Here is a 17,248-nt window from a genome sequence, read left to right on the forward strand (position 1 = left end):
GAAAGAGTGATCAAAAACAGATGGGTTAAGTACCTGGAAGAAAAATCTATATTGAACCCAAATCAATTTGGATTTAGACAAGGGAGATCCTGTACAACAAATCTGATCTGCTTTTACTCAAGATTAGTAGACATAATACAAGAAAGAGATGGTTGGGCAGACTGTGCTTTTCTGGACATGCAAAAGGCATTCGATAAGGTACCTCATAGGAAACTAATAAATAAGATAGAGTCAAAAGGTGGCATCAGAGGAAAATTATTGGAATGGATGAAAGACTTCCTGATTGGGAGGAAAATGAGAGTTGTAATTAGAGAAAAATTCTCCAACTGGGAAGAAGTAAAAAGTGGTGTCCCACAAGGATCAGTACTGGCCCCGATCATGTTCGCTGTATACATTAATGACATGGATGAAGGCGTGGAGTGCTATATACATTTTTTTGCAGATGATGCAAAATTACTTAAAAAGGTAAAAACGGAAGAGGACTGCAACTCATTGCAACAAGATCTGGACACAATATAGAATTGGGCTTAAAAGTGGGAAGTAAAATTCAATATTAAGAAATGCAGTATAATGGAATTTGGAAAGAGTAAAAACAGAATATCAAAAGATTACAGAATTGGGGAAGAAAACAAAACAAAAACAAACTATGAAAAAGATCTTCAAGTGATGATTGGAAAGGACATGAAACCAGATAAGCACATAAACAAAGTGGCAATCAAAGTGGCATTTACTTATATGGATGAAGAAATGATAAGGAAAATACTAACTACACTAATAAGACCAAAACTCAAGTACGCAGCATCACTTTGGACACCCAGTACCAAAAAGAATATTAAGAAACTAGAAAGATTACAAAGAGCGACAACAAAACTAGCACCGACACTCGCCAAACTAAGATATGAGCAAAGACTATCCAAATTGAACCTACCAACTCTGGAACAAAGAAGAGAAAGAGGAGATTTGCTAACTATCTACAGAATAATGAAAGGAATGGAAGTTTTAGACAGGAACGTTCTATTAGTGTGGGAAAACGGTAAAACGAGAGGACACGGAAAAAAATTGAATAAGGATAGTTATAGAAAAAACTTGAAAAGGAACAGTTTCCCACACAGAGCGATAAATACATGGAACAAATTAGACAACAAAACAGTATGTGCTAACACTATACAAGATTTTAAGATAAAACTTGATGTGGAGAGATACAAAGACGGGTCACCACGAGCATAGCTCCCCTCCTGTATATTACAACTAGGTAAATACACACACACACACACACACACACACAAGAATCAAAGAGGAAAAAGAATAAGTAAGCAGTTTACTAGAATTAGTTCAGGAAGATGAACCTGAAATCATGAAACAAATTGGAGAGATGTATAGACTTAGAAAGTATAGTACAGATAAGGCCAGACCAATTAAGATTAAATTCAGGTCACAAACGACAGCAGAGAATATCTTAGCAAAAACAGGGAAACTAGCAGCAAGTGAACAATATAAAAAGGTATGGATAAAAAGAGAAATGAATAAAGAGGAAAGAGAGGAGGAAAAAATGAAAAGACAAGAAGCTAAGGAAAAAGAACGAGAACAGAACAGTCAGAAAAAAGAGAAATTCTATTGGAGAGTAGTGAATATGAAAGTAAGGAAATGGGACATACTAGAGAAAAACAAAAGGGAAACAGAAAATACAATGGAAGTAGCAGAAAATTAAAAGTGTCTTACACAAATATAGATGGATTAATAACAGGATTGAATGAACTGAATGATTATCTGAAGGAAAAAGAACTGGACATAAAGGGAATTGTAGAAACAAAATTAAAAGGTCCACTACCACCCAACAGTGTAGGACATGATGCTTATAATTATTGGATTAGAAACAGACAAAACAAGGGGATGGAGTTATGTTCCTGACTAAGAAGGATATAAACGTGAGGTTTGTCACATATGGAAAGAATACAGTAGAGATGATTATGATCGAAGTGGAAGACAGAGATACGAAGAGCAGAAAGTTTGTAATAAACTATGTGCCTCCAAAAACAGCCTTGTGGGAAGAGAGTGAACATAAAAGTATGTTAGAAGACACAAGGATAACATTAAATAAGATAATGGAAGATGGAGGAAGAATAGCTATAATGGGCGACTTTAATTGCAAAGAAGTCTGCTGGGAAGAGATGACAGTAAAGGGTGGAGACGACTCATGGGGAAATGTTCTACTCGAGATGATTATTGACCACACAATGACACAATGGATACAAGAGAACACTAGGTATAGAAATGAAGAAGAACCATCAAGACTAGACCTAATAAAAACATCTGAACCTAAAATTGTGGAAAAGATTGAATATAAGACACCAATAAGTAAAAGTGACCACATATTGATTGAACTGGAACTAAATGAGGAGAAATACATGAAAAGAAATGAACAATATAGAAAAGGAAGAATGATGTATGAAAAAACAAATTTTGAGGAAATAAGAGAATTCTTTCAAAAAGAAAACTGGGAGAGAATATACAAAGAAGAAACAACAGTGGAAGAGAAATGGAATATTAAAAAAAAAAAAAAAAAAAAAAAAAAAATATATATATATATATATATATATATATATATATAAAATATATATATATACATATATATATATATATATATATATATATATATATATATATACATATATAAATGAAGTAGAAAAGTATGTTCCAAGACAAAAACAAGAAAGAGAATATGTAAAGTGCTGGTACTACAAAAGTTGTAGGGAGTTAAAAGACAAAAGAGAAGCTTGGACCAAATGGAAGAAAGACAAAAGACCTGAAAAATGGAAATATATATACTTGTTATAGAAATGAATATGTACAAGTGTGCAGAGAGGAAAAGAGAAAACATGAAAAAGATGTCATAGAAAAATGTAAAGATCAACCAAAATCATTTTACAGATTTGTAAACAACAAACTAAAAAACAAACAAGATTTAGAGAAATTAAGACAAGGAGGAGTTGAATACACAGAGGAAATAGAAATGGCAGAAATTATGAACAAGCCTTTTAAATCAGTGTTTACAAGGGAGAACATACAACCTGGGGAGATCGAATGGAAAGAGAAAGTTTCCCCTATGAAAGAAATAGAAGTAACAAAGAATGAAATAATGAAACACTTGAGTAATCTTGATGTCAGAAAATTGCATGGACTAGATGAAATAGCAAACTGGATTTTGAAAGAATGCAGGAATGAACTGGCAGACAAAATACATAGCATAATAATCAGTTCCTTGAAAGAAGGAAAAGTTCCAGAAGATTGGAAAGAAGCAAATATAGTACCTATATATAAAGGGGGAATAAAGAAGACCCTACCAACTATAGACCAGTCTCTCTAACAAGTACAATAGCAAAATTTTTTTGACAGAATTGTCAAAAGTAGATGGGTAAAATATTTAGAAAAAAAAAAAATGTGCTAAATATAAGGCAATTTGGATTCAGACAAGGACGATCATGCGTCACCAATTTAATATGTTTCTATTCAAGGCTAATAGATATAATACAATAAAGAGATGGATGGGCTGATTGTGCATTTCTAGACCTAAAAAAAGCTTTTGACAAAGTACCACATAAGAAGTTGCTTAATTAGAAACTGAAGGAGGAACACAAGGCAAACTGCTTAAATGGATGGAAGACTTTTTGCAAGAAAGAAAAATGGGAGTAGTGATAAGAGACAAACACTCAAATTGGGATGAAGTAATAAGTGGTGTTCCACAAGGAACAGTTCTGGCCCCAATAATGTTTGCTATATATATTAATGATATGGATGAAGAAATTGAAAGTTATAGGAGCTTCTTTGCAGATTATGCAAAACCATTAAAAAAATTAAACACGGAAGAAGATTGTGAGTCACTACAGAGGGATCTAAATAAAGTCTGGGAATGGAGTAGGAAGTGGGAGATGGAGTTCAACACTAAAAAGTGTAGTACAGTATAATGGAATTTGGAAAAAGCAAAAACAGAATAACAGGATCATATAAATTGGGAGAAGAAGGAATAAAAAAATGTTGAATATGAGAAGGACCTGGGAGTCATTGTTATGAATGATATGTCACCTGAGAAACATATAAATAAGATTTTTGGAGAAACTTATAATTTGATAAGAACAATCAAAGTGGCATTTACATACCTGGATGAAGAAATGGTGAAGAAAATTCTAATCACTCTGATATGGAATATGCAGCAATGATGTGGTCACCAAGTACAAAAAAATGTATAAAAAAAACTTGAAAGAGTACAAAGAGCAATTACAAAATTGGCACCAACACTCAAAACTATCATATAAAGAGAGACTAGCAAAACTTGAGCTACAGACACTAGAGCAAAGAAGAGAGAGAGGAGATTTGATAGCTATTTACAGAATCATGAAAGGCATAGAAATTACTGATAGAGAGAATCTAATAAAATGGGATGATAAAAATACAAGAGGACTCGGAAAGAAAATCAAGACAGCTATTGAAGAGATTTGAAAAAGAACAGCTTTCCTCACAGAGTAATAGACAGTTGGAACAAGTTAGATGAGAAAGTAGTGTGTGCAAAAACAATACATGAATTTAAAAATAGTTTAGATAAAATGAGATATGAAGACGGGACACCACGAGCATAGCTCCCCTTCCTGTAAAATACAACTAGGTAAATACAACTAGGTAGGTAAATACATATACACACACACACACACACACACACACACATAAGAAGTGGCTTAAGAAATTAGAATCTGAAGGAGGAATACAAGGTAAATTGCTAAATTGGGTGGAAGACTTTTTGCAAGAAAGAAAAATGAGAGTAGTGATAAGAAACCAGCACTCAAAATGGAATGAAGTAATAAGCGGTGTCCCGCAGGGAACAGTCCTGGCCCCAATAATGTTTTCTATATATATTAATGATATGGATGAAGGAATTGAAAGCTATATGAGCTTCTTTGCAGACGATGCAAAACTACTGAAAAGAGTGAAAACTGAAGAAGATTGTGAATCACTACAGAGAGATCTAAATAAAGTACAGGAATGGAGTAGGAAGTGGGAGATGGAGTTCAATACAAAAAAGTGTATTATAATGGAATTTGGAAAAAGCAAAAACAGAATAACAGGATCATATAATTTGGGAGAAGAAGGAATAAAAAAAGTAGAAAATGAGAAGGACCTGGGAGTCATTGTTATGAATAATATGTCACCTGAGAAACATATAAATAAGATTTTTGGAGAAACTTATAATTTGATAAGAACAATCAAAGTGGCATTTACATACCTGGATGAAGAAATGGTGAGGAAAATCCTAATCACCCTGATAAGACCAAGATTAGAATATGCAGCAACGATATGGTCACCAAGTACAAAAAAATGTATAAAAAAACTTGAAAGAATACAAAGAGCAATTACAAAACTGGCACCAACACTCTCAAAACTATCATATGAAGAGAGACTACAAAAACTTGAACTACAGACACTAGAGCAAAGAAGAGAGAGAGGAGATTTGATAGCTATTTACAGAATCATGAAAGGCATAGAAATTACTGATAGAGAGAATCTGATAAAATGGGATGACAGAAATACAAGAGGACACGGAAAGAAAATAAAAAAGACAGCTATAGAAGAGATTTGAAAAAGAACAGCTTTCCACACAGAGTAATAGACAGTTGGAACAAGTTAGATGAGAAAGTGGTGTGTGCAAAAACAATACATGAATTTAAAAATTGTTTAGATAAAATGAGAAATGAAGACGGGACCCCACGAGCATAGCTCCCCTTCCCGTAAAATACAACTACAACTAGGTAAATACACACACACACACACACACACACATATATATATATATATATATATATATATATATATATATATATATATATATATATATATATATATATATATGTATATATATGGGATATTGACTGGATGTTAGTGTGCAGTATAATCTGTTCAGTAGTATGCAATCAATACTTTAGGGACTACATAGGGCCCCTCTAAAGGCTAGAATCTCACATCATTTTGTCTATGTTAGAGGAAATCTCTAATCATAGAAAAATTATGCTACTTTATTGCACTGCGACTGTCCCACTGTTATACTGTCACACCCACTGTTAATGTCTTGTACCAATTTTTTTTTTTTTTTTCCCTAGAGAGATTTCTCTATGGGGTTTATGTCTGGAGGGATTTGTTGGAATAGGGAGTTAAGCAATTAAACTTGGATTGGTTGTTTTGTGATGTGATTTTTTTTTTTTTTTATGGATGTGTTGTACACTGTAGGTGGTTCATCTGGTGAATTCTGTGATGTACTTTAGAGAAAATTAAGGTTAAAAAAATCTTGACTCGTCCCACTCCAAAAAGTTTATATTCCATTTAGGCTACCACAATTCAGTGTTGTGGTTTTCCCTCTGATGGATAAGGGGTTCAGCTTATCCCAATTCACTCTAGACCAGATACTTAATTCTTTATTTCTGGGTTATCTATATGTCAAGGAACATTTTTAAGGCAGGGAGAGGTATAAATCTCCCAGATGAATCTTTGGATACTAAAATGCATAAAACATTTTCCCCTTGATACTAAAGGGTGGTAACCTTTCATGAAAATGTACTTTTAACTTTTCAAAAATAAAGTCCAAGAGACTTTGATCAATTGTTTCTACAAATTCCTATACCCATGTCTAAGACCACTGATGCATTTACCATGTGTGGTAAACGTGAACATCTAAGTTTCACAAAGAGCTCATTTTACTGCTATTTAAAGATGAAACTTAAGAGTATAAAGATATTAGGATATGAATGTAATTCCAAGTTAAGTAAATTTTTTAAGAGCAAAAATACTGAATATTATGTTATAATAACCTCTCATATACACATGCAAAGTAGATTTTCACTGTATAGATGAAAAGATGAATATAAGAATAAATATAAAAATCTTGATGCATCCAAGAATGGAATATGGATCTTTGATATGATCCCCAAACGGAGTGAAGGATAAGAGGAAGAATGAGATAATACAAAGGGCAGCAACCAAAGTAGTCGCCAGCCTGGCAGATAAACTATATGAAGATAGACTAAACACTGGGTCCACCAACTTTGAAAGATGGAAGAAAATGAAGTGATATGATCTCAGTATTCAGGTCACTAAAGGAGACAGATTACATTGACAGAAGAGATGTCTTGATTAAAGATAGGAGGGCTTCAACAGGTCATATGAACAAATTAAGAAAGACTGCATGTCTAAAGGATATGAAGAAATAAGGTTTTTCCATTTCATAATAGCTGAGAAGATGATATAGCCCAACTTGGAATAATACATGAATTCAAATCTAAATATGGTCTTTGGATATCAAGGATATGGATTTAGTTGGAACTGCACATAGGGTTGGGGCTAGGTATGATTAATTGGAGAGTAGGAGAAATTATGCTAATTTATTGTACCGTGACTGTCCCTCCATTATTCTGTCCCCCACATCTTGATACCATCCTGTAGCACTTTGAGTAAATATTTCCATTTTTGCCTCTGTCTCCTGTGGTGGGGGGAAGAAAGAATACTGCCATTGAGTCTTCCCACTTGGGGAGTAAAGGCAGCTGAAATGGGACAGAGTGATGGGACAAGGCATACTGCTCTCTATAACCCTAAGGGGTGCATTTTACAAGAAGTCAAAGCAAAAGAGGGTCTGGGAGTTTTTCAACCAGAACCTTAAGGTTTGGGTTTTTTAATATGCATGGATGTGATACAGATGAGAGTAAAAGGGAAGAGATAGACAATATGTTTGTGAGAAGGAAGATGGACATGTTGGCATTATGTGAAACTAAGTTGAAAGGGAGGGGTGAATATGAGTTTGGGAGTGTAGTGGGGAGGGTGTCAGATGTAATTAGGAGAGGACAAGGGAGGGAAGGGGATGTTCTACTAGTAAGTGAGTAGATACATAAGCATGTGATGGAGTGGAAGGAGGTTTCTTCAACGTTAATGTGGACAAAAGTGAAACTGGGAAGGGAGATGTGGGTCTTTGTAAGTGCATACGGGCCTGGTATTGAGAAGAATGCAGGGGAAAGGGAGGCTTTTTGGATAGATTTAAATGAGTACATAGAGTTTTGGGAAGAATGTCAATGTAGTGGTTTTGGTAAATCTCAATGCTAGGATAGGGGATGAAGCAATAGATAGAGTGGTTGGGAAGTGTGGATTGTAAGGTAAAAATCATAGTGGGGAGTTAAAGGTAGAGATGTGGTTAGAGAGTTGATGATAGTAATGGATGGATATCTTTCATGGATGTGGTTAGATTATGGTGTATGTATTGAAGTTATGATAACATAATTGGGGTGGGTATAAGAAAAGGTTAATGAATTGTCTGGCGATATTAGGTACTTCCTCATTGGGTGATGGCATGATGTAGCTTGTTATGATATGTTTGCATTCTCTGATTCAGATGCTTTGTGATTGGGAAATGCAGGGTCAGCAAGATTGCTAAAGGCTGCCTTCATGTATGTTGGGGAATGTGTGTCATGGCGTGTGACCTATCGGTAATGGATACAAGTGGTGATTGTGCCGATAGCATTGTATGGAGCACAGACCTAGAATTTATGAGAGGCAGAGAGAAAAGGTTTAAATGTATTTGAGATGAACTGACTGAGAAGAATGGTAGGGTTATGGGGTTAGAATTAGAAATTAGGAGGTGAAGAGGAGAGTAGGGGTGGAAAAGGAGATGGCAGATAGGGATGATGAACAAATATTAGGATGGTTTGGACACATGGAAAGAATGAGTGAGGAAAGAGTAAAAGAGGTGCAGAAGGCAGAGGTGGAGGGAATGAATTTGAGGAAATAACCAAGGATGAGATGGATGGATGGGGTGAAATGGTGGCTGAATAAGAGGGGAATATCTGTTGTGTAAGGAAGGGAGAAGGTAGGAGTAAGGGTGAATGGAGAATGGCTGTATATAGATGATACTGTAATGCAAGGAAGGCAGGGGATGGAGGTAGGGAGTGGTTATGTATGAATGATGTTTTCATGTAGTCCAGAGGAATTTCTCTCTCTCTCTCTCTCTTTAATTTCTGTACACCCGTACCCGTGCCACATTCAACCCCCCCCCTTGATCTCGAGATCAACCTATTCTTCGTCGTCTTCGTCTCCTACTGCAGCCATCTCGGAAAACGTCTCTAACTCTGCGTTCGTCGAGACGTCGCTCCCCAATTACTACTGCGTTGTGGCTCTTCCTCGCTTCCTCCCTCTATCATCCACCACATGACGAAGATCCAGTACATGTCGCGGCACTCCCTCGACAGAGATGTTCCGTGAATTTACCTCCGTCACGCTCCCCCTCGTTCACTGTGATGTGCACTTACTATCCTTCGGCCTTACCCATACCTCCTCTCCCACCTGTACTGTGGGAGTGCCTTCTTCAGCATTGGCCGGTAGTACCAGCGCTACCCTGGGAGGCTGCCATTCATGTTTAGATAAAGCTTTTTTGTGCCACCGAGTCTTCTTCTTGGCCTGACCTAGGAGACATATTATACCAGAAGACTTCCTCCATAGGCGGTATTAGCGCCCTCTCGGCAATGGATTTGATAGTGCGATGGTGTCGTTCTACTATTCCATTCGGCTGGTACGTACCCCTTAAGAAGCGTCTTGTGTTCCACTTGCCCAACATTTCTTTCAGTGCTCTCGAACGAAATACGGTGCTGTTATCCATCAGGACTTAAACCACTGGGACCCGTTCCAGAAACATCTCATTCCTCACCCGTGCAATTTTCTCTCCCGTCTCCGTCTCTTCAGCCCCCGCCAGACGGCGAATCGTCCCGGGCCACAGTCAACCATCGATAGGTACATGCCCCGTCGATAGTGCGTTACGTCGACCGCCTACCTCCTCTTCTATGTTGGGTTCCCCTGTTGCATGTGGTCTAGGAGCGGGATCTATCAACTGACATCGGACACATGCTCTCGCCGCTCGCTGGACTTCTTCCCTAATCATACTCATGAACAATGAACCTATCAACACCCAGGTAATGTGTTCCATGCAACTCTTTCGCGCATAGGGACCTTGCGGTGGCAATACGAGTGAAAGAGAAACCAGAGGAGAGTGTCGCATTAAACGAAGAAGAAGAACCAGGAACTAACGCGGACAAGGTAAGTCAAACGTCGCTCCGTTATAACACACACACACACACACACACACACACACACACACACACACACACACACACACACACATCTGGAAGAAAAAATATATATACTGAATCCAAAACTATTTGGATTTAGATAAGGATCATCTTGTACAACAAACTCTCTATCTGCTTCTACTCCAGACTAATAGAAATAATACAAGAAAAGGATGGATGGGCGGACTGTGCTTTTCTAGATCTACAAAAAACATTTGATAAAGTACCACACAAAAAACTAACAAGAAAAATTGAATCAATAGTTGGCATTAAAGGAAAATGATTGGAATGGGTGGAAGACTTCTTGATTGGGAGGAAAATGAGGGTAGTAGAGACAAATACCCGACCTGGGAAGAAATGCTAATGGTGTCCCGCAAGGTTCGATATTGGCTTCAATCATGTTTGCCATATATATAAATGACATGGATGAAGGTGTGGAATGTTATATGAACTTCTTCGCAGATGACGCAAAAATACCAAAAGGAAGTAAGTACAGAGGAAGATTGTGAATCACTACAGATAGACCTAGAGAAAATCTGGAAATGGAATCAAAAGAGGGAAGTGAACTTAGACATCAAGAAGCGTAGTATAATGGAGTCTAGAAAAAAGTAAAAATAGAATATCGAGAAATTCTAAAACTGGTGAAGAAGTCAAAAAAGTGAGCTCGGAAAGGAACGTAGGAGTAATAATTAGCAGAGACATGTCACAGGAAAAAAAAATCGTCAAAGAAACCTTCAACCTACTGAGGTCGGTGAAAGTGGCATTTGACTATTTGGATGAGGAATTGGCAAAGAAAATATTAGTTACACTGGTAAGACCAAAATTGAAGTATGCTGCAACACTGGACACCCAGTAATAAAAAGAATATAAAGAAATTAGAAAGAATACAGAGAGCAATGATAAAGATGGCACCAACACTCTCCAAATTGACATACGAACAAAGATTGTCCAAATTGGAACTACCAACTCTGGAAGAAAGAAGAGAAAGAGGAGGTATACTGACTATAGAATCATGAAAGGAATGGGAATCCTATATAGAGATGATTTATCTAAGTGAGACAACAGAAAAACAAGAGGACATAAAAAGAAACTAAAAAAGGACAATTATAGAAGAGACCTGAAAAACTGAAAAAGAATAGCTTCCCACACAGAGTGGTGGATACCTGGAATAAATTAGTTAAGGCAACAGTGCGTGTAAACACTATTCAAGAATTTAACTTGATGTTGAAAGATACAAAGATGGGTCACTACATGCATAGCTCCCTTCCCGTATAATACAACTGGGTAAATACACATCTCACACACACACACACACACACACACACACACACACACACACACACACACACACACACACACACACACACACACACACACACACACACACACACATAAACACCATGTTGTGTTTGAATCCCAAATATCAGTTACAGAATAGAGAATGAAATGATGGACAGAAAGGAGTTGCTGGTATTGGATAGAAGGGCAACATAAGGTCATAGTAAAAAAAAAAAAAATGCAAAAATAAAAGTAGTTAGGAACAAGCTAAGTAGAAGTATAATACAAAGCAACAATCTAAATGAGTTTAGGGCAAGGTTTGATGAATGGAGGTATAGAGGTAGTACCCCACGAGCATAACTCTAACCCTGTATACTACAACTGGTGGATACATGAACTTGGTAGTTACACGTATACACACACCTCGATGGTGTAATGGTACCATGCTCATCTACTAATTAAGCCAATTCATTTCAAGTACCTGTCCAGGTCTGCAAAACCTTGCTGCACTGCAAGCCGGCACTCCAACTGTGGTGTGCAAGGAGTTGCGTAAGCATACATGAGGTTACAACATTACTTACAGATCGGGCCATATATCAGCTCTGAGCTTTGGTCCAGGAGGGTAGCAACTGTCGATCGTGAATCCAACACATGATCCAAGACCATAGTGAATGACACACACACAAGATGTATAACACATAGGTGGAATAGACTATTCAAGAAAAAAAAAAATCAGAACTATTTAGCGTCCGCAGGGGTTCCCGTGGTCCTTAGGGAGGGGCGGGGTAGTGGGATATTTGGCCGCATTTGCATCACGCCAAATTTGTGCGAACGGCTGGCCGTCCTTGCACAACAACAAACAGAACCACAAACAGATGGGTATCGTGGTAAACATCACAACCAGGGCTGCCGTTTCGTAGAATTTTGTACCACAAAGTAGAAAAATAGCGGCATGTGGCAACTGCACAAGGACATAAGGAAATTTTTTCTACTTATCAGCGGGCTGTTCAAAACATTTAAAAACTCAAACTTTTTTTTGAAAATATAGAACTAGTTATCAAATAATTAATGGTACATCAAAATATGACTTTTATTGGTAATTGTGTTACTTATAAAACATTGTACCCCAAAAGATACGTTTTTACAGTGTAGAAAAAATTATACGCTAAAATGTCAGCTTTCTTTTAGCGGTAATTAATATAGATAAAATAATTGTTATATCTTACTGAATATGTTAGGGCATGGGGGCCTTATATACATTCAAGAATAAAAAAAAAAAAGAACTAACATTTTGTCAAAGTTTGACAAGTATATCTTGCTATGAAAGTCTGCACACGCCCGAGAAAAATGCATGCCCTGGTATGGCAGCACTCACATTCTACACGGCAGTGTAGAAAACGCGGCAACCCTAATCACAACTAGATCCATCGTTGTTGTTTATTTAATGGAAGCCAATGTAAATACAAACTCTTGAACAAATTCTGAAACATCGTACAGCCTGTTACATCAAATCTAGGCCAAGTTTATCATACAATTGTCTACTGCGCAGAACATACATGAGTAGAAGTCATAGGTAAATAGTGTCCTTCAGCTAAGTAAGAACAGAGTATCGATGTCTCAATGTAAACAATGCGCCACGATTGGTCGTCGTGGCAAAGAATTCGCCACAACATTACGCCATATTATAACGGCCTTCTCCCTTCCTGCATCTGATGCTTAAAACCAAAGAAATATGTGGCCCAACTGAATCAGTTCACTCAAACTATTTGGTAAAAGTTCCAAATGCTCAGAATACACTTGTTAAACAAAACTGCGGACGGCGTAATCATATGACTAATTTACTGCCCGAAAAAAGGTCTGGCGTATTTCCACCTATCCAGATTTAACCAAGATTTCTATGACATATTTTTGAAAATCACAGTTGCATTGGAATTTGAACAAAGTGTCTTTAGACACATGATGCCGTGTTCAATAACTTTTGTTCAGTGAATTTTGTCGCTTAACGGTAATTTGAAGTCTGACAATAACGGTGTCTTAATTGATTCTACTGTTTTAGAAGTATTTGCTGATATAGAGAAATAACTCAAATAAGGGTAAATTTTCGGAACACCCACTGCATATTATTTTGGGGTGAAAATATAATTTCCAACAATTTTATTGCGAATTTCAGTAAAACTTATGTTTGTATCAGAATGCACTCATTTTGTTTTCATCCGCTAACTCTACAGTCTAGGAGACCACATTGAAAAATCAGTATTGGGTGGAGCTAAACAAGCAGAACAATTGATTCTCAATTGTTCAAATAATCAAGATCTTGATTATTATTTTTTTTTTTTTGCTCCACCAGAAAAAGACCTAACACAACCTAAGTTGAATTTATCTAAACTCAAGTGAAGTTTTTGTTACCCACTCACCACCACACTCCTTTCACTGATTTTTTTTCTATCCGTAGAGTTGTACAAATGTAGCAATATTCATTAATCTCAATTTTGTTATATATATTTTTCTCGGTCCTCAAACCAGAGAAATGTGTCATACAGCCAAAACGTATGAGAATAAAGTACCTCTGCCATCATTCTGAGTTTTCCCTCACCAAATACACTGAAACTGCTAACTCTGCTTCAATAATATATATATATTTGGGATAAAGGCCATTCAGGATACATGTTCTATTGAAGTCGACAGCAGTTACAGCATTATTCAGTTTGCCGTTTGCTTTTTCAATTTTTCTAATGGTGTTCCAATCTTCGTAGGCGAGGGTACTAAGTAAGTTTAAAAAATCCATGATAACTCAAGATGTCTTTCGGCCTTAACTCGGCCATCTTCTGGAGTATAAGTATAGTTGTGTTAGGTTGAAATGGGGATTATATTTGGCTTATGTTGGGACTGGGGGAGGTGACCTTTGTGCGGAAGTTGGCGCTCCATGAGGTGCTGTCTGTCTAAGTCTTTGTGGCACTGTGTGTGTTGCTTGTGAGCTTCTAGCTGAAGGAAGAGTAGAAACAGGCATTTGTTGGATGTTGATGGCAGGTTTTAAGTTGTGAATATACACAGCTTCCGTCATTCGTAATCTCCTGATGTCATGACACCAGGAGATTATGAATGATGGAAGCTGTGTATATTTATGGAAGGAAAATGAAGGTAGTGCTCAGAGAAAAGACTTCACCTCGGGAGGAGGTGATTACGAGTTCCACAGGGATCAGTATTGGTTCCAATAATGTTTGCTATTTATGTGAATGACATGAATGAAGATGTGGAATATTACCTGAGCTTCTTTGCAAATGACGCTAAATTGCTGAGGAAAGTGAATATAGAAACAGATTGTGAATTACTGCAGAGAGACCTGAACAAAGTTTGGAAATGAAGTCAGAAGTGAGAAGTAGACTTAGATATCAAGAAATGTAGCATAATAGATTTCAGAAAAAAAAAAAAAAAATATCAGGACAATATAAAATTGGAACAAGAGAAGTAAAGAAAGTGGGATCTGAAAAAGACCTGGGAGTAATCATCACAAATGACATGTGTCCTGATAAACAGATCAACAAAATTGTTGGAGAATCCTGCAACTTTCTAAGATCAAGAAAGTTGGCTTTTACATATTTGGTTGAAGAAATGTTAAAAGAAAAGTACTAGTCACACTAATAAGGCCTAGGCTGGAGTATGCTGCAACACTATGGTCAACCAGTACCAGAAAAAAAAATATATATAAAGAAGATTGAAAGAATCCTTAGAGCAACTATGAAGATGGCTCCAAGACTTTCAAACCTGTCATATGAGGAGAGATTGTCAAAATTGAACTTACTGACTCTGGAACAAATAAGAGAAAGAGGTGACCTGCTGACCATCTACAGAATCATGAAAGGTATGGAAGTCTTTGATAAAGAGGACTTACTAAATTAGGACATGAAAAGAAACTCAAAAAGGACAGTTATAGAAGAAACCCCCCCAAAAAAAAGTTTTCCACACAGAGTGGTCTAAAACAAATTGGATGAAACAATAGTATGTGCAAAAACTATACACCAATTTAAGAACAAAATAGAAACTGAGATACAAAGACAGGACAGCATGAGCATTGCTCCCCTTCCCATTAGATACAACTGGGTAAAATACACACACACACACATAACCTCGTGGAGTGGTGTTTAGAGTTCTTGCCTGCCACTACGACGGTCCGGGATCAAATCCCACCCAGGGCTGAAATAATTTCAGTATTACTGCTCTGCAGGTTGTTACTTGAACTCTCATGGGTGAGGAGCTGGTGGTATTTGTGTGTGTAAGGTCACAGTGTTACCCATAGATCGGTCATACAAGCTCTGAGCTCTCATCTGGAAGGTTAATAGCTTTCAATCATGAGTCCAACATGTGATCCAAGACCATGTTGAATCACACACACACACACACAATGGAATTTGGAAAAAAGCAAAAACAGAATAACGGATCATATAAATTGGGAGAAGAAGGAATAAAAAAAGTAGAAAATGAGAAGGACCTGGGAGTCATTGTTATGAATAATATGTCACCTGAGAAACATATAAATAAGATTTTTGGAGAAACTTATAATTTGATAAGAACAATTAAAGTGGCATTTACATACCTGGATGAAGAAATGGTGAAGAAAATTCTAATCACTCTGATAAGACCAAAATTGGAATATGCTGCAACGATGTGGTCACCAAGTACAAAAAAATGTATAAAATAACTTGAAAGAATACAAAGAGCAATTACAAAATTGGCACCAACACTCTCAAAACTATCATATGAAGAGAGACTAGAAAAACTTGAACTACAGACACTAGAGCAAAGAAGAGAGAGAGGAGATTTGATAGCTATTTACAGAATCATGAAAGGCATAGAAATTATTGATAGAGAGAATCTGATAAAATGGGATGATAAAAATACAAGAGGACACGGAAAGAAAATCAAGAAAGACAGCTACAGAAGAGATGTGAAAAAGAACAGCTTTCCTCACAGAGTAATAGACAGTTGGAACAAGTTAGATGAGAAAGTGGTGTGTGCAAAAACAATACATGAATTTAAAAATAGTTTCGATAAAATGAGATATGAAGACGGGACACCACGAGCATAGCTCCCCTTCCCATAAAATACAACTAGGTAAACTAGGTAAATACACACACACACACACACACACACACACATTATATATATATATATATATATATATATATATATATGTATGCATTTTTAAATGAAGGGAGAAGATTTTCTTTGATGTAAAAAAAATTACAGCATTGTTCTTATTCAACTTCTTTTTGGCATTCTCATTTTTTCTAATGATAACCTTTCCTCTTAAACATGTGTGTAAACTAGATTTCCATATTCTTCCATTCATCTTGACTTTTTATGAGTTTATTTCAGGATATATAGTGTCCATCAGGAAGTAGTGATGGGGGGCATTTATACATTTGCCATCTTACCCGTGTTTATTCTGAGTCAGTGGTTCAGTCGATTACGTTTTATGAGATTTGTTCGAGATGTGTGGCTCTTACCCGCTGTGTGGTGCTTATGAATTTTGGGTTATTGCCTGTATTGAAGTGCATCCTGGTATGTGGACTTTTTGTCCATCTTGGTACATCAATTATCTATCTCATATATTATATATATATATATATATATATATATATATATATATATATATATATATATATATATATATATATATATATATTTTCTTATATACTCTCTTTGTGTTCATTTTGTTGTATATTTCTACATCATAGTTTTTTAGCTTTGATCTTTTGCATTATGGGCAACAGGTAACTAAATCATATTGGAACTTTGCATTATTGGTAAGCAGGCTTATGTGCTTTAGT

Source organism: Oratosquilla oratoria, chromosome 12 (assembly GCF_046742065.1).
Source record: "Oratosquilla oratoria isolate Oo_2021 chromosome 12, ASM4674206v1, whole genome shotgun sequence".
NCBI classification, from domain to species: Eukaryota; Metazoa; Arthropoda; class Malacostraca; order Stomatopoda; family Squillidae; genus Oratosquilla; species Oratosquilla oratoria.